Genomic DNA, 12,029 nt, shown 5'->3' on the forward strand with positions numbered 1-12,029 from the left:
AAGTTGCTAATTACCAGTTCTTGAGGTTTGTTACAGGGAAATTGATATCCAGAGAATATCAAGAAGCTAAAGCTTCTTAGACCTCAACTCCTTGGCTTCCTGGTGCCAGAATCCACCATCCACCACAGAGACAGACAACCAAGGACACCTGCAGATTCCCTTATCTCCCCATCCTCCTCTCTGCCAGCAGCCTCACAAGGCAAAACGCAGGCTGGTGGGAAAGCAATGACCAGCAAGGCCACAGGCTCCCCCTCCCTACAAGCAGCTACATTCCTCACCATCTTTAAAACCCCTTTGCCTCCCATCGTTCAGGGAGAGGGGACAAATTTGAGAGCTCTTGTCTCCCCGCTGATGTCACCTGAAGTAAAAACTCTTTCCTTGGCATAACCTGGCATTCCGGTTTTATTTGGCCCCTCTTGTGTGGCAGATAAAGAACCTGGATATGTATCCGGTAACATTTTCATCACACAAAAAAAGAAAGAAAATGATAACTATATGAGGTGATGGAAATGTTAATCAGCTTGACTGTGGTGATCATTTCACAATGATATGTATACACATATCAAAACATCAAGTTGTACACTTTAAATATATACAATTCCTATTTGTCAATTATACCTCAATAAAGCTGGAAAAGAAAAGAAAGTTTATGTAGGAGCTTCTATTTTTTTCTATGTAAATGTTCCATTCAATGTGTTAAGATGGATTTTATCTTTAGCCTGGGAATTTTCAGTCCTATTCATTTACTTTTCTTTTGTTGTTTCTAATGTGGGTTTCTTTTCTATAATACTTGTATTATTCTTTTAAATTTGTTTCCTTAGCTCTGCTTGCTTAATTTTCATTGTGTCGTCTATAATTTTCTTTAATTGCAAAGAAATATTTTAATAAACTATTGTTAAAACAGCTTTATTGAGGTATGGTTGGCATAATAAAATGTACATATTTAAAATGTGAAATTTGATAAGATTTGGCATATACACACACTCATGAAACCATCAGCACAATCAAGATAATGAATATAGCCATCGTTCTGCAAAGTTTCTTCTTATTTCTTTGTAATTCCCCCCTTCTGCCGCGTCCTGCTTCCCTCCCCCAACCCCCAGGCGACCATTGATCTCTTTTCTGTCACTATACGTTAGTTTGCATTTTCTTGTCTTCTATAAGTGTAATCATATAATATGTATTAGTTTCTGTTTGGCTTCTTTCACTCTGCATAATAATTTTGAGATTTATCCACGATGTAACGTGTATCGACAGTTCGTTCCTTTAGAAGAACATTTTTATTTTGTAATAGTTTTAGATTTCTAGAGAAGTTGCAAAGACAGTATGGCAATCTCCTGAATACCCTTTACTCCTCTTCCCTGGATGTTAACATCCTATATAACTGTGGTACATTAGTCAAAACTAAGAAATTAATATTCTTACACAACTAATAACTAAACTATAGACTTTATTTGGAATTCACCATTTTCCCGCTAATTTTTCTATGCACTAGAATCCAATCTAGGTAACCACAATGCATATAGTCTTCACACCTCCTTAGTCTCCTCTGATATCTGACAATTCTTAGCTTTTTGATTTTTATGACCTTTACAATTTTTAAGAATATCGGTCAGGTGTTTTGTAGAAAGTTCATTTCTTTTTATTTCTGAGTTGTGTTCCATTGTACAGACACACCACACTTTGTTTGTCCATTCACCTGTTGATGGAATTTTGTGCTGTCTCCAGTTTTTGGCTATTTCAAATAAACCTGTCAAGAACATTCATATACAAGTGCTTGTATGGACATATGCTTTCATTTCTCTTGAGTAAATATTTAGGAGTTGAATGCATGTGGGAGGTGTATGTTTAACTTTTTAAAAAATTGCCAAACTGTTTTCCAAAACAGTTATATCATTTAACATTCCTACCAGTAGTGTATGAACTTGCAGTTTTTTCACATCTTTGCTAACACTTGTTATGGTCAGACTTGAATTTTAGCCATTCCTGTAAAGGTCTAACAGTATCTTATTGTAGTTTTATTTGCATTTCCCTAATGACTATTAATATTATGTATCTCTTTATGCACTTATTTGCCATCTGTCTACCTTCTTTGGTGAAATATCTATTCAAATTTTTTGTCCATTTATTTTTTACTGGGTTGTGTTTTTCTTATTGTAGCTTTTTGAGATCTCTTTATATATTCTGTATACTAGTCCTTTATCAGATATATGCTTTGCACATATTTTTTCCCAGTCTGTGGTTTGTCTTTCTATTCTTGTAGCTATCTCTTCAACTTCACTTCTGTCTGTATATTTATGTGCCATTATCACACCGTTTTGATTAGCTTTATCATGTTTTGATATATGATGAGGCTATCCCCCTCACCACATTCTCCAGTCTCAGAATGTTCTTGGGTTCTCTTTTAGTTTTATTGCTCACATTAAATTTAGAATTAACTTATAAATAGTTTAAAAATCTTATTGATATTGTTAATGGGATTTTATTACACTTTTTATTTACTTTAGGGAAACTGACATCTTTGTGATCTTGAGTGCTGTTTTCCAATAGCATGATAGGTCTCTCCAATTATTCAAGTCTTCTTTTCATGTCCTTGTATAGCATTTTAAAGTTTTATTCATATTGAGCTTATATATTTCTTATTATGTTTATTCCTAGGCAATTCATCTTTTTTGGAAGCTATTATAATGGCATATTTTCTTCCAATATATTTTCTAATTTCTTGTTGTTTGCACATATGAAGGGTATTGATATACACATGTTAATTTTTAACTTTTTTTTCTTTTTTTTGCTGAGGAAGATTTGCCCTGAGGTAACATCTGCTACCAATCTTCCTCTGTTTTGTATATGAGTCGCCACCACAGCATGGCCACCTACAGATGAGTGGTGTAGGTCTGTGCCCAGGAACCAAACCCGAACCACTGAAGCAGAGCATGCTGAACTCGACCACTAGGCCATTGGGGCTAGCCTCTCTGCATGTTAATTTTTAACCTACCCACCTGACTGAATTCTCTTATCATTTCTAATAGCTTTTCAGTTGCTTCTTTTGAGTTTTCCCGGAAAACAATCTTACTTTCTTCCTTTCAATTTCTACATCTATAAATACTTTATCTTTTCTAATTGTGCTATTACTTCCAAGAAAAATATTAAATAACAGTAGAGATAATGGCCATGGTTTCTGTTTTTATGTGTGTGTTTGTGTGTGTGTGTGTGTGTGAGAGGAAGATTAGCCCTGAGCTAACATCCAATGCCAATCTTCCTTTTTTCAGAGGAAGATTGGCCCAGGGCTAACATCCATGCCCATCTTCCTCTACTTTATACAGGACACCGCCACAGCATGGCTTGACAAGTGGTGCATCGGTGCGTGCCCAGGATTCAAACTTGTGAACCTCAGGCTGCTGAAGTGGAATGCACACACTTAACCACTATGCCACCAGGCTAGCCCCTATAGTTTCTGTTTTTAATAGGTTTATTTCAAATATTTGACTATTAAGCATGCTACCAGCTTTGAAGTAGAGTTAGGCTTATTTTTATCATAATAAAAATATTACTCATTTTACGTACCTACTGGCTGCTAAAATGGTTTTGGGGTGGAAGAGAGAAGGGTAATCTGGGTCACTGTGCAGCTTCTTCTTAGAATAAGCACATAAACTCTGCTATTTTGTTGTTGTTGTTGCTGGGTAGATAGCTTTTTCTTTAGTTTTTGGCATTCAAGAGCTGTAGCTTACACCAAAACTGTTCAAGTCACAATATCTCCCATCACCTCTCCTTCACTGTGCTTTTATTCAACAGTCCCTTCACCAGGGGACTGGGTGATAGACAATAGGAATGACATGTGGTCATGAGTTTTGCTTCAGCCTCAGCTTCCCTGATGCTCTGTGCTATCACACTGGAATCTTCAGTGACATTTCCTGCTACACTCATGCTGCCTTATAACTCTACACCTCAGCATTCTGCTCAGTGGATAGCTAGAGGTCCTTATCTTGGGCTTTCTTGAAGACTAAGTTGCATGTGTTGGTTTTCAGGTTCTGGCTTCATCTTCTTGGTTAGATGTGCTTTTCAGCATGAGGTTTGGAGTAGTAGCAACAGACATGTACATCTTATTTACAGGATTTTTTCTTTATTTTTTATACTCTGTGAGTTGTCCCTGGGTATAGGATGTAAAGAGTATTTTTGTCTACATTTATTCTTTTTTTGATTCAGAAATCTCCTGGATTAATTTTCAAATAAGCAAAATGTACATGTTGCCCTTCAGAATAGTTGCTTTAAAAGAGAATGTGCTAATACTAATGATGTTGATATTTTGCAAAGGCTTTTAAAAAAGTCACTCCTTTGGAAACAAGTTCAGGATTAACTTTTGTGACATATAAAATCTACCCAATTACTTCATAGTCACATTGTATTTTTTAATGTAAAATGATCCTACTTAAACACCTACCTCACTCTTCAGTCACTGAATAATTCTGGACCGTATTTAAAAATTAAATTAATCACCAAACACTGAAAACTTAACACTGTTAAAGATTTTCAAATAAATATCCAAAGTAGTCTCCTTCTTTGCTTTTTTCTTAGACAGCTCAAAAGGTATATTGCTTTTTTATTTTCCCCATGGGTACAACTGTTTCCCTTAGAATTAAAGTTAGGCATATTGATCCATTCCATTTTTATGAGTTATTTCATTTTATGACTATTTTATGAGTTAGAAACTTGTCACTCACCCTTAAAAATCTTTCAATATTTTCAATTTTCCAAACTGTTTCATCACAGAGCTGTATTAAGGGTAGTTTATAGCCAAGACATGAAAAAAGGCCCTAATGGTAAATAAATTTAAGCACTATGGATAAACAAAGTTAAACAAATTTCTTTGTTTCAGTACTTCTGAGGGTCTTTTAAATGCTAATATGCACTGTGAATATCCAAGACAGACATATTACACAGCATTTCCCAGATCAGGCTGGCCAACTGGGTTTTCTCCTTCTTTTTTTGTCATTTATTTTCCATCTTTCCCAAAGTGTGTAATATTCAAGTAAGAGCATTAATATGTAATGCAGCAAAGATATTGCTTGCCTCTCTTCTCTATTCTTTTCCTTCTCTCATATTAAATCATGATCTAGTACATCAGTGAAACTCAGTGCAGAGATAGAGAGACACAAATAGATGCTAAAGCACACCGAAAATTCACATCAGCTTCTTTAATGCTTTTTTTAAATTGCTCTATAATGCAAATTTGCTCCTACCTCTCTTCTGCTTAAAACTCCTCAGTAGCTATTTATTACTATAAGAATAAATTCCATGTCTGCCTTTTGCATTTCTGGACTCATCTCCCACAATAACTCACGTGCCTGGAATGATCCAGCAGCACCAGACAGCTTGCAGATCACCTAACTGGCCAAATATGCAGGCTGTTCTGGTATGACAGCATGAGGAGCTCTGTAGACCTGCTCTCCAGTGAAAATGGTGAAAAATTTTTAAAAATTGACCATTTTAAAGCCTCTGAAAATGGTCCTAAGGGCAAAAAGCAAATGAAGAAACATTTATTTATGAAAATTCAGTAAGAAAAGCATGAGTCTGTGGTATTCGAGCCAAGACTGCTCCCTTCCCCCTCCTCTCAGCTTGCTGAGGCAGACACTCCACTCCAGACTTGTGCGGCCAAGAACAAAGGGCTGTCTCTCACTCCAGCCCCAGTCAAAGGGCTTTCTTCTTAGGAGGAACAGGACATCATCATTTCTCATCCCACTCACAGCTACCTGTTACTGAGATTAAGCTGCAGATGAGTCTGTTTGTGAGGTGGTGGCTCCCTTCTGCCAAGCCACCGCTCCTGGAACGATGGCTCTACCTGGGGCAAAGACCTGCTGACGATATTGGGGTATCTGTCACTGTTGCCGTGGCCCATGAGGAGATGCAAGGTGAGAAGACACCAGGCTCCTGTTACCCCTGCCCTTCCACCAAGGACTCAGCTCCTAAAGTGGGAATGTCCCTCAGAGAGAAAGAAGGGACAGAGAAATTATTCTAAGAAATAATGGCTGAAAATTCCCTAAATTTATTGAAAAACATTAACCTACACATCCAAGAAGTTCAATAAACTCCAAGTAGGATAAACAAACTTCAGATAGGGTCTATGAACAGACACATCACAGTAAAAATGCTGAAAGTCGAAGATGGAGAGAAAATCTTGAAAGCAGCAAAAGAAAAATGACTTGTCACTTATAAGAGAACCCCAATATGATTAACAGCTAATTTCCCAGCAGAAATAATGGACGTCTGAAGGCAGTGGGGTAACATACTCAGAGTGTTCAAAAAATCCCATCAAAACTGTTAACCAAGAATCCTATATCCAGCAAGGCTATCTTTAAAAAAAGGAAGGCTAAACAAAGACATTCCCAGTTAAACAAAACAGAAGGAATTTGTTGCTGGCAGACCTGTCTTATAAGGAACCCTAAAGGAAGTTCTTTAGGCTAAAAGCAAGTGACTCCAAATGGTAATCTGAATCCACTCACAAAGAAACAAAGAATACGGTAAAGGTAATTGTAATTATAAAAGACAGCATAAATGGATATTTTTCTCCTTTCTTCTCTCAACTGATCTAAAAAGCAATTATATAAAATAATATATATATATAATATATGGTTGGGCCTATGCCATATAGAATTGTAATATATTTGCCAGTAGTTGCACAAAGGAGGTGGGTAGGAGTAAAGCTGTAATGCGCTAAGAAATGACTACAAATGGAAATGTAATAATTAGAACAATGAATGGGGTCTGTAACATTAATTGATGTAATATGTATAACCATAATGCTACAAAAAGGAGGAAGAAGGAATAGGGCATATGAGAAATGTTTCTATATGTTACTGCAATTAAGCTAGTATCAATCTGAAGCTGATTCTGATAAGTAAGATGTATATGGTAAACACTAGAGCAATCACTTAAAAAAAAACCCAAACAACAGAAATAAAACCTCAGAAAAATAGTACAAAAATCATTTAAGAAATTTAAATGATACATTAGAAAATATTCACTTAATGCAAAGAAAGTAAAGGAAAAATAGAGGCATAAAAAACATAAAAGATATATAGAAAACAAAAAGTAAAATGGTAGATATGAATTCAACTATATCAATAATTACATTAAGTATAAGTAGATTAAATAATCCATTAAAAGGCAGAGATTGTAAGACTAGACAAATATGGTAGGCTGTTTCATACCTCCATATATATAAAACTCTACCTCAAATGTCTTTCCCATCTTGTTCACCTCCCTCACGTCATTCAAAATATAATAATAACATGAAAGCCTATCTCTAGCATTTGCAGGGCCTAGGGAAAAAGTTGAAATGGAAGCCTAAATAGTTATTAAATATTTTTTATATTTTTTAAAGATGAATAATATTAAATATTTAAAAGTTAGAAACCAAGTTGACGAACTGTCAAATAAAATATGGGCTATCTTCTAACTTTCATAACAACCTAGATTTGAATTTAAAATTCTTGGATTTCTTAGAGTCCCATTCCAGAGTGGCAAAAAGAGAAGATCCATCTCCTGGTCCCTGGTTCTTGGCTTCTCAGTTCCAGGCACAGCCTCCTTTCTCTTTCCATCCCTGGTTCCATCTCACTTACAAGGGGCTTTGCATGTGTGCAGGTACCCAGAGCCCCATCATCAAGCCCCTTTTACTTCTCTCCTGCACACTGTTGCCTCTTGTCACTCCTTGTGCCATACAAGCTGTCAAGATCACTCTCTGGAAGGTAGTACCACTGAAGATAACCATCCAGGCTCTAGAACTTTATGGGATGACATTTGGACAGAGTGTTACAGGGTTCAGTGTACTAGGAGCTTGGGAGTTATAGCTCTGCATCACCTATTACCTTAGCCCGACAGCCTTCTTGGCCTATGAGATTGGATGTGCCAGAGTATGGATGAGGCAAGAGTATGAACATCTCAAAGCATAGTGCCAAGGAAAGGGGCACATCTTACCCTGGTATAAGGATACTGATAACATGTTACCTGAATTAGTCTTGGGATCCTACAAGTTTCAGCCTAGGTGACATGAAAAGAGTATATAGTGCACTTGATAAAAGCAATTTGTAAGTCTCATCTTTCAATCTTCTTTGGTGCTTCTTTTAGAATATTAAAGAAGGTCCAATTGATAACACACACCTCTTAACATTCCTTTCATTGTTCCAACTGCTAATCAGATCTTTTACGTACCACAGCTGTGCCCAGACCTTTCTCTCGTCACTCCCCGCCTTCAACTCTCAATTGAAAACCCTTTGTTTTATTTCTGCTCTCTTTTTCCTTATGCTTCTACTAATTTTCCTCTCTCTTCGGAAACTTTCTCTCTCTTTTTTCTAGTTCCCTCTCTACAAAGTACTGAAATTATCACAACAAGGTCTAAGAGATGTTAAGAAAGGGGAAAATCTAAACAAGCATTCTAGAAATTTCCCTGGGATGAGAGTAGAAGAGGTTATTAAACCTGGTTATTAAAACTAATTTAGGAGTAATCTTGGGCCCTCATTTCCTCTTACCTTCAATATCTGGTAAAGTACAACATCTTGATGATTTGGCCTTCTAAATGATGAAACATGTATTCAAGAGTTTCAGGAAGAACTACTGTCATATAAAATCATAGTTAACCTCAGCAAGAGCGACTTCAGTGGAGTGGGGTAAGTGGAAGAGGTAGCACAGTGTTAAGTAATGTGTGGAAGGATGAGAAAGTGGAAAAGAGTAGGTGAAAGTAGAAGACATTTTTGCAAAGTTGTATGAGCAGTGGAGAAGAATAAATAAAAGTGTAAACGAATGAATGAACGTACTATGTTGCACCTTATTATAGGTATAGAATGTTTTACTTCCAGAGGCAGTGGCTGTACCAGTTACATTAAGCTTATCGAATTCTTATTGAGGATGTCCGCACCAAAATTCTGGATTTCCAGGAATAATATCCTCAGTCCAAGTCGTGAACTTGCTTTTTAAGCCTCCAGTTTGGAATCACAGTTTTTTTATGAACAGACAAGCAACTTGATAAAGAGCTTATAGGGAGGTTAAAGCATCAAGTGGGTGTGTTAAGTAATGATAACTTTTATAATCTCTTTCAGTTCCAAGATTCCATTATTTTATGGTTTAAATGGTCATTCAGGCATAGATCAATTTTGTTCGCTAAATTTATTGTTTATGCTAATCACATTCTCGAGCTGCAAAGTGGTAATACTGTTGCCTGATTTACAGACTATCTAGTTTTATTTTACTTGGTTGAGTATATTTTGTAAAGTGGAATTTAAGAGTTCTAGGCTGCAAACTTTAGATTTGGATACCTGAAAGAAAATTTCAGACTGTCTAAAAGTTCCTGGTCTTTAAAAAGCTTACATTGTACTAAGTTGTGTGGTGGACAAGACATAATGCATGAAACATTTAAGTCAGTAATTTTTTAACATTTAATAATAGCACACTTCTTTCTCAATTAAACATTATATCATATCCTAATACATTTAGCAGGTAAAAGAGGAACTGTTCTAGTTAAGGCAGGGGAAAGGGGCCCAGAGCCCTGCCCACTTAACTTCAACATTTAAACTTTCCCCCTAAACACACACCCACAATACCTACACAAAACATACATATATTCATGCACACACATCTCTTAGGGTTCTGCAGAACACCATTCGAAAATGACCAATTAACACTAAGCAAACAATGCAAGATAATTTGTGATTAACTCCAAAAATAAATGGTATCATTCAGGGATGAAGGAGATTAATAACCACTAGGAACATTTTATGGAGTGTGTGTGTTATCTATTGCTGTGTAACAAATTTCCCCAAAACGTAGAGGCTTAAAATAACATTTATTATCTTACGGTTTCTGTGAGTCAGGAGTCTGAGCATAATTTCGTTGGGTCCTCTACCTCAAGGTCAAGGTCTCTTGCAAGGCACCAAGTTATAGGCAGGACTATAGTCATCTCAAGGTTCTGCTGGTGCAGGATATGCTTACAGATTTTCTCAGTGGTTTTTGATAGAATTTAGTTCATTGCAGACTCTTGGATTGAGGACTTCAATTCTTCTCTGGCTGTGGGCTGGAGGCCACCCTCAGTTATCTGCCACTTGAGCCTATAGGGCAGCTCAGATCACGGCAGTTGGCTTCATCAGAGCTAGTGATAGGGCAAAGGAATATGAACAAGACGCAAGTCACAGTCTCAAGGAATATAAAAAGATCTATACATTTATAAGAAATACTATTTAAGCTTTTAAACCTGAGAAATGTTTTGCTAGTTATACTGAATCAGATGTTTTATGTTCTTTAAAAATTTTTAGACCTTTTCTTTTCTTAAAATTTTTTTTTCTCCAGAAACTTAATGAGCATTAGAGTTTATTTTTTAAACGCTACAATTCAAATATCTAAGTTTTATGGATATTTCATAATCTCAAGTGTGTTTTGGGGAGGAGAAACAGGGAGTTAATTGGACGTATGATGATGTCTCCAGACAAAACTTAACATCTTGATGTGTTTAAGATTAATCACATTTCTCTGTTTTAGGTGGAGTCGATGCTTTCACTCCTGCCACAATATTGAGCCCCATGATCATAGACTGATGAAGAGCCAGAACCACTGTCAGAGGTACTTGTCGCTTCAGAACAAATTATCCTTAAACAGCGAAACCAGAAAGCCAGTTGCTATGAATTGCATGTTGATATGGCTTTTCGTTAATGTGGAATGAGCAGCTGGGTGTACCAGGATAAGTGACACTAAGTGATCTATACGAACACCATGCAAACAAGGCACATTTTGAAAGTGAGCTTTCTCCTGCATATCTCTTACTGAATTCCACCCAAAGGAACTCTAAACGCAAGACGATGGAATTCTTTCAGAAGCTCTTCAGTAATTATGCCTGATTTTCTCAAGGAGAGTCAGAGAGCAAAGACGGAAAGCTGTATTTTCCTAAAATAAAGAAAAGAAAACCCTGGATAAACTAAGGTTTTGCTGCTTCTTATCTAATACTGCCCTAGAAACATCTGGAATCACAAAACTGGAAAGTAGTGCTAGGCTTTAAAAGAGTTTTGCCTCTCAAAGAAGGAGTCTTTTTAGGAACAGAAAAGACTAGGGATGAGGAAAATCCATAGTCCAGGACTCCTCGGGCTGCTTCACCTCCCCAAGAGCTCTTCACATGTTGCATGAGACCAGCCCATAAATTTTACCAACACCACCCTAATCCCACTTTTGTCTGAGTTTACATCATATGTTCCTCAATTTGGGTGCATACAATTCCATCATTCACCCCAAATCCCTACTGGCTGCTTCTGATTCTACAGTCATGCTGCTGCTACCTTAAAGGATGAAGCTCCATGCTGCCTGTAGCTAGAGACCACATCACTGCTTTCTCTTTCCTACACCCCATCATATGACCTCCCACTCCACCACCATCCACATCATGTCAAGGGCTCTCCATTGGCTGTTTGCAGGATTCTCAAGAGATCACTGCAGCTCCTTATATCTGCACCATACTGAAAATTGCCCAGCTCTGAAGAGTATTGCCCTGTAAGTCAGCTCTGCCAAGGACAAAATCAAGTCCCTTAAAAGTGTTCACCACTTTTACCCTCCTTTGGGAAACTGACACCAAACTGTCATACTCACTCTACTAATTTTGACAGTGATGTATCCTCCCAGCTCTCTAAAATCTCCTTGCTCCAGAAGGCAAGGCCTTTAAATGTTACAGCTTTTTTTGTCCCTCACTCTGTGTACAAGGTTCAAGACCCTGTTTAGAGGTGGGCCTGGGGAAACGATTTTAGCTTTGTGTACCATCACATTGTAAGACATGGTGCTCCAGTTTTCGGGAGAGGGGACATGCCAGTACCCCCAACAAACCTACTGTCCTCAAAGTCCTTGTTATGAGAGGTTTGGGAATTCGATCAGAGATGGAAAGGAACTTTCCACTCCAAACAAATGGACTGAAGGTATATTTTATTATATAGAGAATAGCAAAGGCGATAGTCAGCAAACAGATCCGAATAGGTCAAATATTAAGAGGGAAAAACATCAGCTCGATT

At 37.1% G+C, this 12,029-nt stretch overlaps 1 long non-coding RNA gene across 1 annotated transcript in view; it reads left to right on the top strand.

The window, feature by feature from the left end:
- Positions 1 to 11,205, top strand: part of LOC147918258 (uncharacterized) — a 199,257-nt gene extending 188,052 nt beyond the window's left edge. The window contains exon 3 of the long non-coding RNA XR_015552066.1: positions 10,522 to 11,205. This is a non-coding gene — a long non-coding RNA (uncharacterized LOC147918258). The remainder of the gene's footprint in view (positions 1 to 10,521) is intronic.
- The last annotated feature ends 824 nt before the right edge of the window (positions 11,206 to 12,029 follow it).

Source organism: Ceratotherium simum, chromosome 1, assembly GCF_057802395.1.
Source record: "Ceratotherium simum simum isolate JZ-2026a chromosome 1, ASM5780239v1, whole genome shotgun sequence".
Classification (NCBI taxonomy): Eukaryota; Metazoa; Chordata; class Mammalia; order Perissodactyla; family Rhinocerotidae; genus Ceratotherium; species Ceratotherium simum.